The sequence below is a fragment of the Thunnus albacares genome, chromosome 12 (assembly GCF_914725855.1).
Source record: "Thunnus albacares chromosome 12, fThuAlb1.1, whole genome shotgun sequence".
NCBI lineage: Eukaryota > Metazoa > Chordata > Actinopteri > Scombriformes > Scombridae > Thunnus > Thunnus albacares.
In genome coordinates this window covers 4963945-4987073 of record NC_058117.1, presented here as the reverse complement: position 1 = coordinate 4987073, position 23129 = coordinate 4963945, and the positions used below count along the sequence as shown (strand labels likewise).

At 38.6% G+C, this 23129-nt stretch overlaps 1 long non-coding RNA gene across 2 annotated transcripts in view; it reads right to left on the bottom strand.

The window, feature by feature from the left end:
• LOC122994367 overlaps nt 1–3120 on the bottom strand; it is a 33085-nt gene extending 29965 nt beyond the window's left edge. For both annotated transcript variants that reach the window (XR_006406582.1, XR_006406584.1), the window contains exon 1: nt 2947–3120. This is a non-coding gene — a long non-coding RNA (uncharacterized LOC122994367). The remainder of the gene's footprint in view (nt 1–2946) is intronic.
• Nucleotides 3121–23129: the final 20009 nt, after the last annotated feature.

Genomic DNA, 23129 nt, shown 5'->3' with positions numbered 1-23129 from the left:
CCCGAGCACAGCTGGTCTGGCTGTTGGAGAAGGTAATAAGAATTGGAACCTATAACACAGACCACATCACAACATATCATAGACCCCAGCGCTTTCGTGTCCCCTCATTTGCCCCCTGCACTTCAAGATGGATGTTTGTCATTATCTGCCCTCCCCTGGCATCTGGCTGGAGTCCAGTGATCTTTTTCTGGGGGAATTGCCGTCAGGGATTACCAATCAATCAAACACTCCAACATAGGGAGCTTATTGAAAATGTGTAGATGTGTGAAGGCTATTACCAACAAAGTGAGGTTGTATAAGTGATCAGGTGAGGTAGCGCATTTGTGCATGCGTGCGGTGAAGGTGTGTGTATCCTTGACGGAAGTAATGAGCATATCAAACATGTGCGTGTGTGTGTCTCCTTGACCAGGTTGATGGGTGTATCAGCTCACAGAAGGTATTAAAGTTGATGAGGTGATTTAAAGTGAGCAATATGACCAATGGACTGAACAATGGGCCTCTGAGGACACAAATACACACACCCACACATTCTCACACGCACCTAAACAAGTAGGTTTTTGACATTAGCACTGCCAGGGGTCGCCATATACCTAAAACCATGAACAGCTAAAATTTACTCATGTGCTTGACTACCGCATTTCTAATACTAAAAAATGCACTCTGTCACTGTATTAAGGCACTGTTTTTACAAAGCTGACACTGAAAATGGTTATTAAAAGGAAATATCTGTATCTGTGTAGTGTGTTAATATAAAATGGCATTCATCACATAATGAGATAACATGTTATTTTTAACTTAAATACCCCAAATAGACAATAATGAACAATAATAATTACAGTACACAACCATCACACTTATGGGTGATTTAATATTGCAACAAAATCAACACGACACAGTCAAGCGCAGATGATGCGGTTATCTATGTACATGGCAATAACAAAGATGAAGCTGCATTGAAGCGGTCTGCTGTTATGGTACAAGTTACCACGTGGCTAGTTCAATCCTGCCTTCAGCTCAACACCGGATCCAGATATCATAGTCTCTGGAAAAAAAAACTACAGATTGTGTCTGAGTTTAAATACCTTGGTATCACTGTTGACTCCAATCTGTCTTTCACATCACATGTAAAAAGAGTTGCAAGAAATGTTAGATTCAATCTAGCCAATTTCAAATTCACAAGGAGTTGCATGACCATTCATGTAGCTAAAATGTTCATGAACACAATGATTTTCCCCACACACCACGTACTGTCTGAGAAGTTGGGGGCATGTCAATAAAACCACGCTAAAGCCAATAGAATCTCTGTACAAACACACAATAAAAAACTCTAGACATGAAGCCACAAGGATACCATCATATACAATATATATATAATATAAAATATTTTGATAAAGCACAACTAATTAAGCTGGTAAAACATGGTTAAATACAGTAGACTGTGTCTTAGTGCCAAGGTATTACACAATATGGCTCCTCCACCACTTTGTACTTACATCACATTAAAAACAAGCTGAACTACTATAGCAACAACTAGAGGAGACTGTCTTATTCCAAGAAGAAAAAGTAGCTTTGGCCAATCTGCTTTTTCTGTCAGAGCATCGCAAGATTGGAACAACACAATACATAAGAAACTGTGCCAACTACCATTCATTCACCACAACATTAAGAGCCTGGTTCATTAGAAATCAAACTTGTGAACACTAGAGCAGTGAGGTGCTTTTCCTGATGTTTGTTGTCTTACTTGTCATTAATATGCTTAGTGTAATAGTTGCTCTTGTTTATCATAGGCTTTGTATGTAACATCCACACTTTACCAGTCCTGACACTGTGTTGTCATGCTATTTATTGAATGTACTGTTGTGCAATTTGTTGAATGTGCTGTCATGCTATTTGTTGATTGTTGTCATGCTACTGTTGATTTTGTGTCTTAAAAAGGTATAATATGTAATTATTCCACATTAAAATATCTAAAAACAACTAGACCTGTGTTATATTTTTTGTTGAGTTGTGTACTTACCTTATCACAAATGTTTCCAACAATTTTCAAACCCAGAGAAATCTATAATTTAATCAAAGTAATGGACCGTTTCATTTGGTCGCATGTCAATGGTGTCATACCTCCTCTACCAAAGAGTAAACACGCACAAAATGCATACGGCGGCGCTGTGTTTGTCCGCTACAATGGCGTCTACCAAAGAGTAACTTTTACACATACAAGATTATATCGGCGTTGTGGTTGTTCCACACAAACTGTTATAAATTGACTTTTATTCAGTTTTAAGCCACATTTTCATGATAAATTGAGGTTGCTTTTCACTATATCTTTTAGCTGGAAGAAGGATTTTAGTCATTGGACATCTGGATCTTAAGTTATCAGAGAAATAAACTGGGCAAACGTTAGCAGTAGCTCGGCTAACAGCCCCTCCCGGAAGTCCGGTGGTCACCAAACATCGTCGGAGAAATACTGATTTTTTTGGTGAAACAGCTTTAAATAGTATTTTTAACGATTTTAATCTGTCTGTACATTTGTTTTTGGAGAGAAGGAGACCCCTGTGGATAATTCGGCTCTCGGGAGAAACCTGCCGAACGTCTGGATCTTACGTTTAAGAGAAATAAACCGAGCAAGTGTTAGCAGCAGCTCGGCTAACAGCCCGTACCGGACGTCCGGTCGTCGCCGTACATCGTCGGAGAAACACTGATTTTATAGGTAAAACAGCTTTAATTAGTATTTTACGTCTATTTTTGGAGAGGAGGAGACCTCTGCGGATGATACGGCTCCCGAGAGAAACCGGCCGAACGTCTGGATCTAAAGTTATAAGAGAAATAAACCGAACAGGTGTTAGCAGCAGCTCGGCTAACAGCCCGTACCGGACGTCCGGTGTTTGCCGTACATCGTCGGAGAAACACTGATTTCTTGGGTGAAACAGCTTTATTCAGTGTTTTTACCTGTAACCTCTGGATCTGGAGAGGAGGAGACCTCGGCGGGTAATTCGGCTCCCGGTAAAAACATCCCGAACAATTAACACTGAACTGGATGTATTCCAATGAAAGTTGCTCAGTGGCGCATGAAGTAATAAAAGATCGACTTCCCGGTATGAAAGTACCCGGAACTTCCGCATTGTGCGGCCCATAGAGCATGCGCACTAGTGACTTTCGCTCGTTCTCTTTATACATCCATGATTTAACAACGAAGACAACAACTCCCATGATCCCTTGCTACTTCGCACCGTCGCCACACTCCGTCTTTTGTTATTGTTTTGATTGAGAGACCCCTAGCGGCTGAAATTACATAGCCTATTGTGCGTTTAAGAGCTGTCTCTCTTGTCTCTATGCAGTGCAGGCTTGTTTGTACCGGCATATTTTCACCGCTTTTATTGTTGATTGTATTTTCAGTGTTTTTATTCGTAATATTTGTGCTTCCAACTTTTTGCCTGCCCAGGGACAACAGATGAAAATTAGCCTTTCTGGCTAATTCTGGCATATTTTCAGAAATGTCATTACCATGCACTGTCACTGTCAAATAAAGTAATAAAATAAAAATAAAATAATAAAATAAAAATAAATTTCACCTAGTCAATTATTAATTTTGGCATTTCAACAATGTGTGAATAAGAGAACATCAGCAAGAAACTTGAGGTAAACATTAAAGTGTTTTTATTGATAATATCATAACACAAATATATATCTCTTTTGGTTCCATTCATGAAAACAGAGTAAGGCAACAGGCAAATTAGGCTATGTAGCCTATAAACAATAAATGCTAACATGGCAAAACAAAAATGAATGAATAAACAATTTACTAAAGATAAGTTTTACACACACTGAAGGTTTGTTAGGAGGTTATATCATCTTCATTTGAACACATCTGATTAAATGTGTCCCTCAAACACACTTTGAGCAGACATTCAGCACCTTGACTGTGAATTTTCCACAGACAGCTTTCCTGCATTTCAGGCACCTAGCAAAGTTTTTTTTTTTTTTTTTTTTTTTTTTTTTTGCAGGTCATTCTCCTCTGCTCTATTTAAAATTTAATTATGACTTGACGTAGTTGTCAGATCACACACCGACGAATGCTGTTGCCTGGCATCTTAGAATGTTTAAACATAAAACACATGGAAATAAATGCTTTTCATGTACAGGTAAAGTTTACCTGGTGGCAGTTATAGGTATAAATGCCTGTGTTTTTGATCTGGATTCATTTTCACTATTTTTAACAATAGGGGGTGCTACACAACATTATTATAGGAGAAGGCAAAGACTGAGGGACATGAATATAGTGCTGTACAATTGAAGAACTGCCACCTGTGGCAGTTCTGGTGTTAATGAGGACACAGAGCTTTGATTGATGGGAAATGTATGTCCCAGCTCTGATTCATATACTGTGTCAAGCCGTTACTCTTTTCTTTATATTGAGCTGTAATTTTATCTCTCTGGGGTCAATCTTAGGTTGCTCTCCAGCAGGATCCTTCAGAGAACTCAATATGGTGAATGATGAATGATTTCCTCAGTGTGCCATTTATTTGAGGAGTTCAGCAGCAGTGCTGATAGTGTGGAGGAGATGGGGCTTCTACAATGGCCTCATCAATACACAAATCTTCCCTTTGCATTCCAGTGATGAAATATGTACATATATTTGCCATAAGAATTCACAATATGCTGTCATCAGTATCATGCAGGGATCTTGTTTGGCCCGGTATGTGCTCAGCAGTTGAGGCAGCAGTCCACAACACTCACCTATACCTGAGTGTCTCTATTGCTTATTGATAAAACACAATAGGGATTCAACCTCCAGCTTGGAAAAGATTTTAAACACTCTGTTAAGACTCTGCTGCGCAGGAGGTGATGCATTTATTGTTTGAGGTACAGCCACAGCGCTATGTGTGGGATAAACAGATTGGTTTCACAGAGAAGAGAAAGCCACCTGCAGAGGCTCAAACTTTATCAACAGAAAATCCTAAAAGGATTGAATCGGCTGCAAAGATTTGATTTACACCTGATCTGTGAGAAGTGAAATGCACAAGCACTGCAACAGAGTCAGTATCCCAAAAACGTCACCAATAAATACATACATACATACATATCATACCTTGATCAAATAAAAAATACAATACATATACTGTATATTTATAATGATCAGATACATCATGATCCATGATTAAAGCAGTTTAAATGCAATGAGATTCAGCTGAGGTTCAGATGCAGTTCAGATTTGGTACATTTTGATGTTTTTACAGTGCAGTTACACTGTATAAACCTGGGTTTATATTTGAAGCAGGAGGTTAACAGCTGTCCAGTGTTAGATACCTACATTAGGTTTTGATTTATTTTATTTGTAAGGGACCACATGCAATATTAAACATAAATGTTAGCATTTGATGTATTGTAGCAGAGTTATCTCATGTATTTTGTGATGTAGAATGATGGTAGGCTACATGCTGTATGTTATTATGTAACTGGTGTTACATCTATTTTGCCTCGTCTCATGAATAGGAAGCTACTGCTGTTTCATTCTTTAATTCACTGTAATAGAGAGCAGTGATTGCAGTGAGCAGGAGCTTTGCAGTAATGTCTTTGCTAGATATGTGTTACTGAAGAGGAGAAGATTAACCAACAACAACAACAACATGTCTGCTGCAGTACTTAACAATCAGGGGCTGATACACTGGGTAACTTTTTGGTTAATCTCTGAGAAGGACGGATACTTCACAGAAATACTGCAGTTTTGGTATTGTTCACATAAAGTTGACTACTCATGTTGGTAACTTTACCGCCAGTTGAACCATTTCAGAAAGTAGATAGCTTGAAGTTTGGGGATTGAATGATGAACAATGTTAGATTGAAGTAGAACACATCCTCACGCTAGAAGCACAGGAGCACAGAGAATTAGTTGAGAAGAGAGTTTTTTTGCCCTGCATTGATTTTTCACAAATTTTGCTCTGATATGTGATTGTGTACTGATGTAATCGTATGACTGACCCTTGTGTTTTTCTGAATCATATCTATTAATCTATTAGTCTCCTAACACATATGTGCATGCATACTTACAGACAAATGTATTTATATAAAAATAGATCTGCCTATTTCCCAGCCAATAAGTATGCATAAAGGATGTTAAGCTCGGTTGAAACCCATTTACAAATGGCTCATTTAAAGCCATTTACATACCCTTAAATAGTCCTATAGAGCAAAATGGAGTAAATGGTTCTTTATGACATAAAGCACACTTCTGTTAAGATCCAAGCTTAAAAATAACCAGTTATCAAATCACAAGAGAATTTACAACCTAAAGCAGTAGAATATGGATTGTGGAGCTTTTGTAAGACACCAACAGTGTAATAGCGGAGCTGCTCCGCTGCTGGATTCTGTCTCTCTCAGTTTACCCTTCATCCATGTGGTCACAGTCTAATTGTTTTCTGCATAGCTTGAATCTGGCAGCATATGAGGCCAATTTCATACATCCCACTGTTGTTCCTGCTGCCGTCGCTGCTTGCCGAGCTAAATCGACTTCAAATGTGATCAATTTAAGAAGCCGATTTGCTTGAAAATTGCAATATTTAAAAGCGGTTCAGCAGGTTATCATGTCCCAACTTGCTGAAAAATCCTCACCCTGCAAAGAATCCCTTACACTTGTAAATCTAACCTTTTTACAACTTTCATGTCTTTGTCAGGTTTGGTGGGATTGGTCACTATTTCTCACCACTGACCTGAATTCCATCATTTCTCTGCTCATCAGTAACTGTACTGCCTGCAGAAGATTAATGAACAGTGGGCTGTTGCTTCACATGCTAGCTTCAAACAGCAGCATGACAACATGTCTTTATCCAGTAGATGCTGTTCCTTTTTGAAGGCTTTGATCCGACGAATGAGAAATCCACAATAACTGTTATTATCCTCGCTTCTCACCAATGACTCCTATGCGAGCCTTCAGCTTTCCTAATGTAACAAAATTGGACATAGTGCTTGGTTCTTTCTCGGCTAAATGATGGGATATGCTATACAGTTTCATTCGACAATCTACAAGAGTGCAGGAGATGTCTAATAGCCCTGTAAAAGTGTGTTACAGGATCAGGTTAACACACTTATTACAAGCATTAAAAGCTTGAGTGTAATAATTCTGATGGAAGCAAGTAGCTAAAACTTACCTAGATCCCAATAACAAAGCTCCAAAAGGTATTCTTACCAGTTCTAACAAGTGCCTTTTAGAAGTTGAAGACTCCCTTTTTCTTTTTCTTTTTAAAAGGGGGCTTTAAGGCTGTATTGCACCATGCCTCAGTATATCCATTCCCTGAGGCAAAATGAAATGTAGCGTACAGCAGAATGAGACTAAAAACACCTGCTGCATGATGGAAACCTTAACGTTATAATCCTTTGCAGCAGCTACATTCCAGTGAAATATGACATGCCACAGCTATGTGGCAACATCAACACATTCTACAACTCTATATAATAATATTTACATAAAGAATACACCGCAAGCCTGCAAGACATAAGTTCTGGTAAACATTGTCACTGAGCAAAACACCAGATATGTTTTATTGGGCAAATGAGTCATCACTCTGATGCTTGTTAGAGAATGATGTACATTACAGATCCTGCAACATGATGCCTATAGTGATGAATAGCTCACGGAGTGCGTCCTCCGGTGTAAAGGCCTTGATGCATGGATGCAATTTATGTTAGTTATTGTTAAATGTCCTTCTACATGGAAGTGTAGTCATGTCTACTGTGTGTGCTTAGTTCTAAAGCTGTACTTTTTTGCATATTATTATTTATTATTTATAAGTGTGCAAATAATGTGTGGGTTGACTCTTCCAGTGAGTCACTTTGTTGCTTAGTTGTCATTCTTATTAGGTTTTTTTGTTAGTTGGACACAAAGTTCACTGTTGAATCTACTGCAAGGACCACCAACCATGAGATATACCATCATTTGACTGACGTATCATACAGATATAGATAGGTAACAAGGCGGACAACCGGGGGAATCAAAGCATGAGGTGATAACAACATGACATACAATTTAACAGCCTTGAACTCACAGACCAAAGTGATGTGAGATATAGTTTTTATAGTAGAGAAAAAATCAATACGTCTGTACCCATTTATGTTTCATGTTCTTTCCAGTGATTTTGATAACTTAAGGACGCAGCATTTACAGGTGGTGATGTTTATCTTGATAGTCCTCCACTGTGTGCCATATTGACTAAGGGTAATATTGCAAATACAGATATACAAAAAGAGATATACTCCTGCAAAGGTGCCATCTTCATTTTACAGTAATGACCTGATTAGTTTATCTTTTGTGTCTGCTGAACATTTTCTTTCTTCACATTGCACCTTTTGAATTTATCGTATCTATTTCTAATCTATCTGTAATCTATCTTTTGTGATAGATGTAATGATATATAGATATATAGTCATAGTGAACTTCATTATTTAACATTAATACTGGACTTCCATAGGTATGGACAACCACATTTTGTGTTATGTTTCATTATGTGTATTGATAACTGTATTATGCCACATGCCATTTTATGATTGGTCCTTGGCCTTGTATCAAGTCTCATATTTTGGTTCTTAAGTGAAAAAAGTGGTCACCATGTCTTTATCCTCTGCCATCTTTCACAGGAAACACCCAAATAGAAACAGATTCCACAATTCCTTTTCTCTGTTTTCTATCTCTCCTCATGTCTCTCCATCTTCAAGTCACCTTCACACTTCTCACCACTCTTTCTCAGCCCTCTCACCTTTCTCCCCGCGTCTCTCCCTGTCTCTCCCCATGGCATGTGTCTCACAGACGGTGGGTCTGTTTTGACGGCTTTGCATTCTGGTAGCGCCACGTCAAGTTCAACTTTCCTTCCCGTCCATCACTGCCTGCCACAGCACCTATGCATTAAATATCAAGCTTTGTGGAAAGAAAGAGTCACAGAATACGATGCTGGGTTTGAGTTCACTTGGCAGGTCTGAAGGGAATCTCTCCCCATGTGATGATTAAGCCCAGTTCTCAGTCTGTGTAAGCTGTAACAGTTGGTGAAGCAGGGAGAAGACGTTATGGAGAAGCTTTTAATATTTCCCTGATGTAAAAGCACCATGGGAGCATTTGAATATTGCATTAAAGCACACTGACTTTGGCACACACACACACACACACACACACACACACACACACACACAGCACAACACACATAAGCAGGCATATTCATCCTTTTGGACTTGCACACACACTGAGACCCAAACCTCAAATTCAAATTTTCAACTTCAAATTTCAGAACCAGAATCATCTTTATGGGATAAGTATGTTTACATATACAAAGAATTTGACTCCATTTTTGTGGCTCTCAATGTACTTCCACAGAATAACAGGACAACAATCTTCAGGAAGATACACAAGGAATGAGTATAAACATGTGAAACCGCAAAGAAGTAAAGAGTGCACGGAGTGCTGAGATAAATATTAGATGGTTACTTTATATACCTACTGTATAGTGGGTGGTTATGTATAGTATATACATCCGGTTCAGATATACAGTGGTGGGTGAAATGTATTGTACATTTTTTATTTTAGACTAAAATAAATATATAATGTGGAGGTACAGTGGGTATTGTAGTGTTCCAGGGTTATTGCTCAGTGCCACTGTGAGTTAACTGTTCATAAGTGTGACGGCGAGGGAGAAGAAGCTGTTCCTGTGTCTGGTGGTTTTGTTGTAGAGTGTTCTGTAGTCCCTGCCAGAGGGGGGAAGGTGGACCAGGTTATGTCCAGGGTGTGAGGGGTCAAAAGGTCCTGGATGGTGGGCAGGTCAGCACTGATAATCTGTTCTGCAGATCTGACTGTCCGCTGTAGTCTGTTCGTGTCCTGTTTGGTGGCTGATCCAAACCAGATCGTGATGGAAGTATAGGGGACGGACTCGATGACTGCAGAGTAAAACTGGATCAGCAGCGCCTGGGGTGGGGTGTATTTCCTGAGCTGGCACAGGAAGTACATCATCTGCTGGGCCTTTTTGATGACTGTGTTGATGTTGGACTCCCGCTTCAGGTCCTTGGAGACTGTAGATCCCAGAAACCTGAAGGATTCCACCACCGACACAATGCTATTGAGTACGGTGAGGGGTGGCTCATCCTGGAGTCCACTGTCATCTCCACAGTTTTGAGCGTGTTCAGCTCTAGGTTGTTGTGACCGCACCATTTTCACACACACACACACAAACACACACACACACACACACACACACACACATACACACAAGATAATGAGATTAGCATTCTGATGTTCTTGGAAAATTGGAGGATTGAGAGAGAAGGGGGGAAAATAATAAGAAAGAAGCAGAGACTCCCCTTGGAATTGAGCTGATGCAGCGGTGATGACACACTTTTCAGGCAGAAGGGAAGCGAGGGGAGTGCTGAACATCTTCATACACAGACCTCTTTTAATTAATTGCTATTTTTTCCTTGAGCAAACAAAAAAATAAAGGTAGGGCTTAATTTTCTTAACATCCAACAAAAAAACCCCAGATTCTTTCTATTTCTTCCTCTCATGCTTTTCTATGCCATGATGATGCTGACTTAGAGGCGGCTGTAAGTGAGTTTGGTTTGATAATTGACCTATCAAGTTGTGCTTTGATGTGTGTACGTACAGGCTTAGACAACAGGCAGCTTAGCTGTTGACACCTCTGTAAATCTCTCCCTCTATTGTGCTCTCACCCATAAATATTACATGAATATCCCACCTATCCCTTGTATTTCCCGGAAAAAAAAAATCAGCTTTTCAGCCACTCATAAAAAGACTTGGTGACATTTTTGACACTTTAATACTACAAAGTCAGTAGTTTGGCTTGGTCCAAGGGTCATAAAGTAATACCTGGGGGCCAATGTCAACTGTCAAGTAGAGTGAGGGGGAGAAAAAAAATGGAAAGGCAAGGATTTTACAAGGAGTGTGTCATATGGCAGCTGTGCAGAAAGCGCATGTTCACAAAGTATGAACAGGTGTCATTTTTACTCTAACAGATGTAGCGATTGCATTATCTACTTTAATTGAATTCAGTGCTACTGTTGCACTAACTCTCTTCAGTTTCAGCTGCGAGGTGATAGTATGTTATACGTTTGCTTTGACAGTTTCTGAGAGTGAGGAAGGATCGCGCAGCACTAATGGAGGATGGATGCTCCACCACACATTAATATGACGATCCCAATCGGTTTTCCATCATTGTGACATAAGCCATTCAGTCCTAATTAAAAAATGAGTTGTGATGTATGTGGTTACCTGATATTATTCAGGCGTCATCAATAACTGGTGAAAATGGATGGATTCATTATATGAATATTGCTGAAGAAAGAGTAGAGACAGAGTGTTGTTTTTCAGTGAGGGACAAACTTTCATATTGGTCAAAGGATGTATTTCTGTGATTTTTCTATAATTCTTCCATAAACGCCTGTAGATACAGACAGGTATAACATCAGATTCCAATATCCCCATCATACAGTAGTCTGCATCTTTTTATATGGACTGCTGATTCATTTAGGCACCATTTAGGTGTTAGAATTATTCAGCCTTATGGCAGCTCTGTAAGCAAAGTTTAAAAATGTATTTTGTATGGGGCACCCTGGTCACCTAAATATTTAAGTAATCTCTCTACTGCCAGCTCTCTAATAAAAGCAAACATTATCATTCATGTTTCTGTCCACCTGGTGAATGCAAGTCCAATATTCGCTCTCTTTTAGCTCTGTTTTTGCTCTCTACCAACTCCTAAGGGGGTTTGGCTATTGTTAAATGCTCAATGTTTCACTATCTTCACCAGCTAGTCGCTAACTTTGTCTATTTAGCCTGCCTGAATATTTCTTTAGAAACTGACTCATTGTTGAGTATATAAAATGTTAGAATGTAGTGAAAAATGTCCATCGCAATTTCTAAGAGCCCAAGCTGGAATACAGTACCAGTCAAAAGTTTGGACACGCCTTCCCATTCCCTTGAATGAGAAAGTGTGTCCAAACTTTTGACTGGTACTGTAAATTACAATCATTTTCCAACCAACAGTCCAAAACCTAAAGACACTGAGATTATTGTCACAGAAGACTACAAAAACCTGTCAAATATTGACATTGGTGAAGTTGGAACCATTGAATTTGAGGTATTTTTCTTTAAAAGTTAAGTTAGTTTAAGTTATTATTTGCTTATCAAAACTGTTAATAATTCTCTCGATCCAGTAATCATTTTAATCAACTAAGTGTTTAAGATCTAGAGTACTTGACAGTTTCTGGGTGTCTTGGGAAATAATGAAGCTGCCATGTATAGGAGGGGTCAATAGCATGTTTTACCCAGGGACCCCACAGCAGGTTAATCTGGTCATGTCTCCAATACATATTTTTCAACTGTATCCTGCTCATTAAGCACAATTCTTTATTTAGCTGTTGAAAAAAGAATATACGCTGCATCTGTATCAGCCAAAAAAGTACAGCTTTGCTCTAGCTCTAATTTAGAGTTTTCTTCAGAGGCTGTTGAATGTATGGAGGTCTGCCTCTTCATAACAGAAGTTTATGAGTTGCAGTGTAGGATATGATGTCAGAAACAAACTGACAGAATGATCTGAAAAACAAAGCCGACACAAGCTGTGGCTGCAGTGAAAGAATACAGAGGGAAGAAGAGGATGTTGAAGTGGTCCTTGTACCAAAAGGATATGGTGTTCATGTTCCATAAATGATCCAAGAAATAGAGACTATTTCTTTCTAGCAAGAGATGAGGAGTACGGAAGGGAAAGTGTTATCAGCTGTGTCGCGTAAAACAACAACAATGGTCTGGATGACAGAGACCTGATTCAGATGATCAATTGTTTTCAAAGTCTCCTGGATTCATCTTGATGGCTGTCCTTCTACCAAGAATGAAAATATTGAGAGGAGGCTATGTGAACATTTCAACAATTACTGACTGAAGGCCTGTACAAACTGTAACTACTGGGGTCCAATGTGAGGCTGTGGATGATCCTGTGTCTTTTTATTTTATATTTAATGTAACCAAACAGGAAAAATTGGTTTGATTGATGTATAATTCAAAGAAACCAAAGATGTTTACAAATCACAGCAAAATTGATGGTAAGAAAGAAAAAAGTGAAAGAGAACGTGATTTCTATTATCTTTCTTCCAGGGTGTCGTGTTCACTTCTGAGAATGTCTGGTGAGACAGATCAAGAGCATGTCAGGCGGTTCAAGGAGCTCAAATATTTGACACTTTAGTCAAAAATTTTATTCAGGTCTGCCAGGGAGATGTCGCTCTGAAGAGATTTGTCATTCCTTGTCCTTGTCATCACAGCCAGACTGTTCTTGACTAGGACTGCACTCATGATATGGTGGGTTGGAAACAGTGTGGTACGATGGCAATAACACCATCGACTACTGAAATGTGTTTTCTATATCATTTAGCAGCTCCCCTTTGGAAAACAACCTAATTATAATTCCTGGTTATCTATGATGTTCTTCTAATTGGAAACTAAAATGTTCTCACCTAGTATGAAATCGTATCAGGAGCTAAGTTGATTTTATTATCATGACATGCTTGGCAGTGATATTAAAATGTAATAGAAAAATCAACTCACTGCTATGACTGTGCTTTAAGCAATTAATTTAACATTTTTTGTCATCATTCGCCATTCTCATATGAATTATCTGATGCATAGTGTAAATCTTATTGTGTCGGTTTGTTATCTTCACTGCCAAAGGAATGGAAGAGAAAAAAGAGGGGTGATCTAGCAGACATACAACAAGCAGTCTAGTAGCTCAGACTGCCCTCATCAGGAAAATTACAGTGTTGGTAGTTTGTTCAAAAGCCTAAAATGACCTATGTTTTTGATTACCTGATCTTTCATGCCTGTGCAAATATAATAATAATGATAATAATAAGTACCGTGATGTTGCTATAGTGCTACAAATCCTTGTGGGAGGAGGTTGGCCTGAGTCAACAAATTGTTTGTCTGAATTTTTAACCATGACCATGATGTTGCCTCACCTTAAATCTGCACTAGTCAATATTTTTATATTAAGAGTTGATCAAATGACTATGTTTAACGTGAATGGCGTCACTTGCGTGACATACCCACAGAGAATTATCACTCAACAGTTCCCCTCGGTTCTTTGAAGCATTTTAGCATCTTTGAGTTTATTGTTTTGGTTTGACAGCCAGCAATGTCATTGTTTTGATTCACTCTCACAGCTCACATCAGATTTATTTTCACCAACTCCAGGCAGCCGTTTTCAGCTAAAAAGCTCCAATAAACTCATTGTTCACTGTCTGCCCGGCACCAAACAGCAGGCGGACAAAATTAGAGACTAGCTGGTGAATACAGCTAAGCGTTTAGCTAAAGAGTCTTGTACTTGTATTCATCAGGAGGCTGGAAACACATCTCCAAATGACTGATAATGTTGCTCTGTCTCTGCTGGGGGTATAAACAGGCAATTGTTTGCTAACACAAATAATAGTTTAATATAGGTGATAGTTTATAATAATAATATGTCAGTGTTGTGTTTATGGCTTGTTCTGCTGTCCCCAAGTGACTTAAAGTCAATAAATGCAGCTTTAATCAAAGATAAGATAGAACATTATCAATCCTGAAGGAAATTCTTGCCAGAGATCGCTCAAAAATTACAATATAATAAAAACAGTAGAGTAATAAATGTAAAGTGTATAAGGAGTAAATGCTAACACTAGTGCCTGATAGAGTAACAATAAAAGCAAGATATATTTAGCAAAGTAAGTAAACTAAAAAGAAAAGTAATATTGCTCATGATATTGAATAGAGGAGATATTGAATCAAGTAGCTTTTTTAACCCAAACCGCAATCTCTCCCTAACATTAACCACATAGTTTTTACCCAAACAGGAGCCCGGCATCAGAACATTTGCAGAAGCACAATTTTCAAAGACAACAACAGTTTGGAAGACTTTTTGCAGTAGCTGTGCTACACCAGCTAGCAGATAAAAAGACACTGGGAGAAAGTTTCAGATGTCCATGGTGTGTTGTCATACCTGGCAGGATTTTATATGGCTGTAATAATGCAGCTCAGACCCCTCAAGTGAATATGCCTACAGTCTTATACTTCTATTCAACACATTCATTACCTCCTTTTCTTTTTCCTCCCTCTCCTTCACCCCTCTTGCACCCTCTTTATCTATTTCTCCTTCTCTTCCTTTTTCTCTCATTCTGTCTCCTCATCTTTCCTTCTATTTCAGCACAGCTTTGCTGCGGCCCCCGGGCCCCTCATTACTTTGTCGTTGTGCAGTGGCCACTCCTTTCGACCCGGCGCCACTCTGGGATTAGCGTTATCTCCATCTCTGTCACTTGCTTATCTCTTTTCTAGACTATTGAAATGAAGCTCAGCCAGACGTGTGATGTACTTCAGATTAGTGGAGGCGGGAGGCAGGTATGGAAATCCTCCACTGGTTAGATGCCCTTCCTCAGTCTTAGGTAGATGTGCGCAGACTGCTGCTAAGCATCTTACAGATGATAGACTGATACACTTTAAATCTCAAGTCCAGGGGAGGTTTGTCTTTTTCTTTTCTTTTACTTTTTTGGCCGATGTTCCTGAATTGGAGAGCAACTATTTTCATAATTATATTGTTCAACATTTTTTAAAAAGCATGAATTATTTGGTTCCAATTTTACTTGTTGGAAACGTCCTTTTAATCATGATGGACCTCAATTTTTTTGATGTTGATTGAGGACTGTGTAGTTTTGATCCTCATCCAGCCAAGCAATGCAGAGAAATGGTTGACTTTGTTTGCACATCATGGTTGTAGAGTTTGAAATATCACAAATCTGTTGGTAGACCATAATAAGGGCATTCAATATTGTGAAGACTGGATCTACTTTGTTGGTGAATGACAAGAAAATTTGTTTTCATGGTAGCCAAATGAATTGACTGAAAGAGACAAGACTAATGGTGCCTTCATGTGGCGTTGTATTTACTGTCAAGTCCATTTAAAATTGTGACGCTAATGTGTTTAAATGTTGGAGCCCATGGAGTTTTTTTTTTTTTTAATAGCAGTTTTTTTATTGCATACATAATTGTTATTCCATAGTATGATGTTAAATTGTAAAAATACACAAGATCAGTCATGATTTATAAAAAGGAAACAAAGCAACATTGATTTTTCTTGTCTGTTGCCTAGTAAAAGTATTCTGATAATTTAAATCATTTGAACACAGAGCATAATGCATAATTGACATTATTGTTCAAAAACACAACCTCAAGCATTACATTAGATGGCAGAATATTTACTGAACTGATCTTGACTCAAAGACCCAAGTCCAGCTGCCTTCGATTCAAGGCAGCTGAATCGATGATCTTGATGATCGATGAATAGATGATCTTAACCTAAAGGAACTCACAGAAAAACATTTTTTCACACATAAAAAAGTATGGATTGAACTGTGGACTGGAGCACCCGAGATGTGTATGCATACTGATCTCTCTTTCTTTGACCAGCATTTCAAACTAGACAGTTGCTAATGGTGACAGATCAGTAAGCCACTGCAGCGCCTCAACTAGACAGGTCAGGTCAGCACATTGAGGCGTCAGGCAGGAATCTAAATTGTTCGTCAAAAACTGTCTTGACCTTGTTGACCTTATTGACACCAAGACCGTTTCAAATCTAGCCTCATGTAGTGAAGGAATATTAGTTTTATGCATGCAACTTTTTTCTATGCCACCAGGGTACAAATCAAGTGTCACCTAAATAAAATCTATTCGTATCTTTGAAGATGGATTTCATATGAATTCATTGATGAGACAAAATATTAAAGACAGACTTGTTGACATGAGAATTTGCACACTAGCAACTCAAAAGCAAACTCACTATAACTTTATACTTAAAAGCACATTCACAAGTCTCATATAATATCTTAGATGTGAGCAAGCACTGCGCCGACAAATGCGGAAAACCAAACAGTCAGATGAAACACAAGCATCAAATCAGACTAAATGGGAAGAGATAAATCTGGAGCAACAGGGCTTCAGGATTTATTTTTCTCTTTGATTCTCTTCCTGTATTTCTCTCTGTCTGAAAACGGACCACACATTTTTTGTTTTTATGTGAGTAATCTTGTCGTGATTCTAGAAGGTCACACAGTATCCTACATTATGAATTCATCACATTGATACATAAATGTTGAATTGGATCGGTCTCTTTTTTTCATGTACATGTCACAAATAACTTTGCCTGGGAAGATTTTTTTTAACAAACCTATTAACGTTTTTCAGATCTCTGCGGATAACATCTCTCTACCAGCCTTCAAATTAAATAGAAATGTGTTGAAACATACTGTATGTGTTACCATATGCCCTTTTGCATAATTCATGTTATAGATGAGAAGAATCAGAAAGATTCCCACTTGCGAGCATTCACATCATCTGACAACTCAGGAAGGTTGTATGATAACTGGGTTTAAAATACAAAGTACATGGAAAAAATTACATTATATCCATTAAAGTCAAATAGAATGACAGACTCTGGATTAGATGAGGCATTGATGTGTGCTTGGTTTTCAGGCACTTCGGTATTAGTAAGTGCCAAGTCGGATATGTTGGAGCTTTCAGAAAAATCCCAGTTTCCCAGGCGTAATGATGTCTCAGAGGCTGATGTGAACGCTATTTACAAGTCTGTAACTCCGATATGACATGAAGGCGACATAACTCATCTGATCATCACACACACATTTAACATATAAAGCTGATGGCTAGCATGTTAGCAAACAGTTGCCTATTTACTCATCCAGCAGAAATGTAGCAACGTTAGCATTTGTTTGAAATTGTGTTTCTTGTTCAATATTCATTCTCCTTTTAGCTCTGGTTTGGTCTCCACCATTTCCTGAGAAATAAATGTGGCTCTCAGTGCTTCACTATGTTCACCAGCCAGCTGCTGACTTTGTCAGCTGCAGTCAGATAGCAATTATCAGTGGGTTCAATTCTACAAGTGACACCGTTCACAATACACATTTTTTCCTTGGTTAATATAGAATTATTGATTGGTGCAGCTGTAAGCAGGAGTTTTAGCCATATTATCCCATTGAAATGTATATTTTGACTCATATTGACTATTTATCTTGATTATCCATGTTAGCTCCTATGTTGACTTCTGAGTAGATTGATATGTCTCAGTGGGTTTGTCACTATGAGAAACCCTTTGACCCTATTGATTCATGCAGCTTTAAGGACAATGGGCCGGCTGTGTCTTATCATTTGGGACTTTTAGCGCACATCGGGTACACCATACAGAAGCAATAATGTGATAAAAGATGTAAATGTGATAGACTTGCTGCTCTTCTGGAGCGGAGATATGTGTTGACACTGAGAAGTAGGACAATAGCATAGTGTCCTCTGTGTGCGGACTTACACAGAAGTCAATAGCTGTGGTTGTTTTGATGTGTATCATACTGGTGTATTATCGTTTACTGTGTCATATGGCCAATTTATGACGTTTGAAACATTCCAAGATTGATACATTATTATATTTTCCGGAGTGACTTTCAACTAACCTCCAAGCTTGATGATGATGATAATGATGTCCATTAATCAGAAAGGAAATAAGAAAAATATTGTTAAACAATAAAATGGATGGACCTAGAAATTAACCAGCAGCTGGTTTAATATTGTTTTTTAATGCAGATTTGTCCTTTAATGCACTTTTTAACCCACCCACATGCTCTCTTATTCATAAACCCGATGGCTGGCTATTATGTATTAATAATTGGAGCTTATTGACAGTGACAGTGACACACCCACGCTGTTCTATGTGCTTCACGGTATTTAACAGAAGACTGGCTGAGCACAACTGAGCCATAGTTACAGCAATCACTTTTAGTCCATGTAGCAAACACTCAGTGAGCTGTTTACTGTAGCCTGATGTCATGAATTATTATGTTAAGGACAGAAAGGACACAGTGTGCTGCCTATTTATATAGGATGTGTTCATGTGTACTTTTTGGTTCATATGGTTAGCAGCAAATGTCAAACAGAGGTACCTGCCTCTGATTCTTTCATTTATTTATTTATTTTTTATGGTAACAAAAGGTATTATTTTTTACCACTGAATTGTTTTGGTTAAAGGTGCTGTTATTATCATAGACTGTGTTAAGGAATAAAATAAATCATTCTGTATTTTTTTTTTTTAATGCTGAAACACTTTGTAAATTTAACATTAAGTTGATTGACAGAAAATGAATCTGCGAGAAATGTTATAATTGATTAATAATTTAAGTTTAAGCAAAGATGATATACATTGACTGATCCCAGCTTCTCATATGCAAATATGATGGAAATATTTTACATCATTTTAAATGAATCATATTTGGGTTTTCAACTGTAGATTGAATAAAACAGACAATCTAAAGATGTCAGCTGGGCCTCCCAACATTTTTTTTGACTGTTTTTGACATTTTATATACCAAAATTGTGAAAAGATTGAGCAAAACAACAATCACTAGATTCATGGATAATAAAAATAATCAGCCCTTAGGCCCTGTTTTTAGGGTAATTTTAAGGTTTGTTCAAAAACTTGAAAACTATGTACGTGAAAGAAAGGGACTTGTGGAATAATACTTAGAAGAGCAGTATTGATTTTTTTCTATTTGGGTCGCAGTGGAGAAAGCTGAAAACACAACATTGATATACTATCTTATGAAGTTGCTATGGCTAACATGTTAGCAAACAGTTCACTCTTCTTTTCGTTCTGTTTTGGTCTCCAACTCCTGAGGTAAATATCTGTCTCTCTATGCTAAATGCACTGTTTTCCTCACTAAGTTTGTCCATGTGCTGGGCATGTGAGTTGATGTTCATCAGAGAGAGAGAAGAATGACCCAAAACAATAAATTTGCAGGTCGTAAAACCAAAATAATGAGCTGAAAGACACTAAAATACTGCCTATACTTAAGGGTAACTTGTCTATGACATTTAAATTTGCATCAAAAATGAATATGCAGTCTGTACTGAATGACATAATGAGTTAGCCTTACAGCACAGCTGCATTATACTGTATGAAAGTCTTTCCCATCAGTTAATTACAGTAAGATACCTGTATCCATCTGAAGACAGCAGAACACACATATGCCACAACTCCTAGTGTTGCTGCTATGCCTATAAGAACAAAAACATCAGATGTTCATGGAGACTCCCACACAATGAGTTCACCCGGCTTTGCACTGGTTGTAGCTCTTGCACCGTCAAAATAGGGCCCCTAGTAGTTTTACAGTTTATATCACAGAATTGAAATAGGGATGAATGTGGTGTGATGCTAGTATTTTGGCCCTGCAGTGTTCATACCATGATACATAGGTAAACATTTCAGTGTAATTGTAGGGAGGCTGTATGGCTTTCAGCAGGAAAAGTGAGCAGTTAGCCTACTGGGTAGGAATCAATATGAATAACATCCAGCAGCAAGCATGGAGCTCAAAGGTGTCATAAAAAATAACTGTCGGCTGCAGTTGTATGTACAATAACATGGACCATTTGCACTACATCAAAATGTTAAGTGTGCAAGAGGTACTTTACCCACAGGTGTCCGGCCTCTCTTGCACCGACTACCCCCCCCTTGTCCATCATGCAAATTTATGACTACACGTGTTACCTCTTCTAAAAGTCTGTGGCACAATTTATGCCCCCAGTTTTATGTTACAGATGATAGAAAGTGAAGGGAGAGAGGACAAATAAGCCTCTGAAAAAAAAAAGAGCTGGCGAGAAAGAGACAGACTGTGAAAGAGAGGTGACAGAAGGGTTCAGCGTCTAAATTCAGGGCCTACCATATCCAACACCCACTCACGCAACCTTTGTGTCGGCGCACATATTTCACACCAACAGCAGGCAAAAAGAGACATTTTACATGGAAATTGACTCATCCTCTTGTCACCTGAGCTATAGTTTTTCATTTGCAGGAAAAAGTGCCACGAGGAGGAGGAGGAGGAGGAAGAGGAGGAGGAGGAGATGTGGCTCTGTGGTTTTTTTTTGTTTTCCCGGTTTTCTGTTCTACATGCACTGGCTGGCTGCATGACTCATCATCTCCCCTTTCCTGCTTCACCTACAGGCACACATCTGCCAGGCTAGGATTAAACAGAATGGTAGCGCGATTAAATGGCTTTGGCATCTGTCTTCTCATACATCTTAATAGAATTCACAAGTCTCTTCACTCTCTCTGTTTAGGGTGAAATCCGGCTCCAGTCTTGGATGTGTTTTTTTTTTTCCTTCTTCTTCTTTCATTTATCTGAAGTGAGGGGCCTCTTTGAGTTGACAACTGGCTTACTGCGCTCATGGGCAGGGCAGAGCAGATTAGTCAATTAAATGAAGCCATGGAGGAAAAGGGGCTCAGTTTATGCTCATCCTTAAGCCTTTATTCTGTTGCTCTAAAGAAGCCGCTGAGGGAAATCAAATGACCAGATTGTCAGGAAAAAGTGAAACAGACAAATGCAGTGTGCAGACATGTTTGAACAAACTCTCTATAATGCCACAAATTGAAAGAAAATAACTTTTACCATTCGGCAGACAACAGCTCACAGACACCTGCTGCTCCTCTATAGCACAAGAACTACAGTGGTGGAAAGTAACTAAGTACATTTACTCAAGTTAAGTACAATTTTTAGGCACTTGTACTTTCCTTGAGTGTTACTAGTATTATTATAAATATTTCCATCTTATGCTGGTTTATACTCCTGCTTCAGCACAATTCAGAGGGAATACTTTTTACTTCACTGTATTTGTCTGACTGCTATAGTTAGTTACTTTACAGATTAAGATTTTATATTTAAATGAAAAATATGATACATTTATGAAATACAATACATTGCTAAATATTAAACTGATGACAACTCATTACAAGTATTGTTGACTTGGGGCCCCATGTTATGTTTCTGAAGTCTATGATTTGTTACCTATTCCATCAAACAGATAATTCCCATTCCCACTTTTTTAAAAAATAATTCTTAGTAGCTCAAAGATGTGCAATTTTCACAAAAAAAGGTTAAATTTCAGTCGAATTAATGAACATATTGTTGGTTGGTTAGACAGTCTACCAGTTTTGTACTTTTGTACCACTGAAATATCTCAACAACTGTTGGATGAATTTCTATGAGAACTAGTACATTCATGTGCCCCCTCAGTATGAAGTGTAATAACTATTTGTGATTTCATTCTAGAGCTATCATCAGGTCAAAAATTTTAATTTCTCTATGCCTCCGCTTTTTCTCCATCAAACAAAGTGATGAAAATATTACAGAACACAGGTGTACTGTGTGTGCTATGCTGTGAACCTGCTCTGAACAGAGATTGCAGTATGCTGCAGGACTGGCAATGCCACAACCTCTACTGTGCCTCTCCTCCCACTGCGACGCACAGTCAGTCCCCAAGATACCAAACCGGCGCAGTTGTGGAAATAACCTCAGTGCACCTTAGGAAAATGCCAGTTCACCGGTGCAGAGCTGCACAGAGCTGTCAGCATACAACAAGGAGTTGTATACTGTCGCCAAATTAGAGCCCATAGTCCTGAACTCCTACAATGTTAGTCATCTCATGATCCCCAGATCATTATCTCTGTAGTGGGCCTGACCTTTAGGTTAAAAACCACTGGAGTAAACTACTGATCTGTATATAACAGTGGAGGCTCGTCCATACAGGCAGACAAGGTTGTTCTTCCTCTATTTTTGAGAGGCAAGAGGCAAATATAAAAAGGAGTGATTGGTTGAAATAAACCATTACCAAATCTCAGTATCATTTATAAAATATTTTTCCCTCTTCTTTGGAAAAAAATCCATTATTGAAATTCTGATTAAAATGCTTCAACTGCGACACCTGCAGGGCAGACAAGAGGGAAAGGGCAGTCTGTGTGAAGCACTGTGAGGAGGGCAGAGAAGGACGGGCTCCTGCTGTCCTCCTTAGAGCGGGATCTCTTATGTCAATTTAATCTACCTCATTTTTTTCATTGGCCAAAACACGTTAAATGGCGCTCCAACGGAGAATGCCCTTCCTAACCAATCAACAACCAGAATACAACATTGACATCGATTTGGTCCAATGACAGTTTCCAAAATTTATCTTTAATACTCAGTGGCCACTCGCGGTATTGCAGCGAAAAATCCCCCTGCGGCCCAAAACGGATTTTCCCCATAGACCA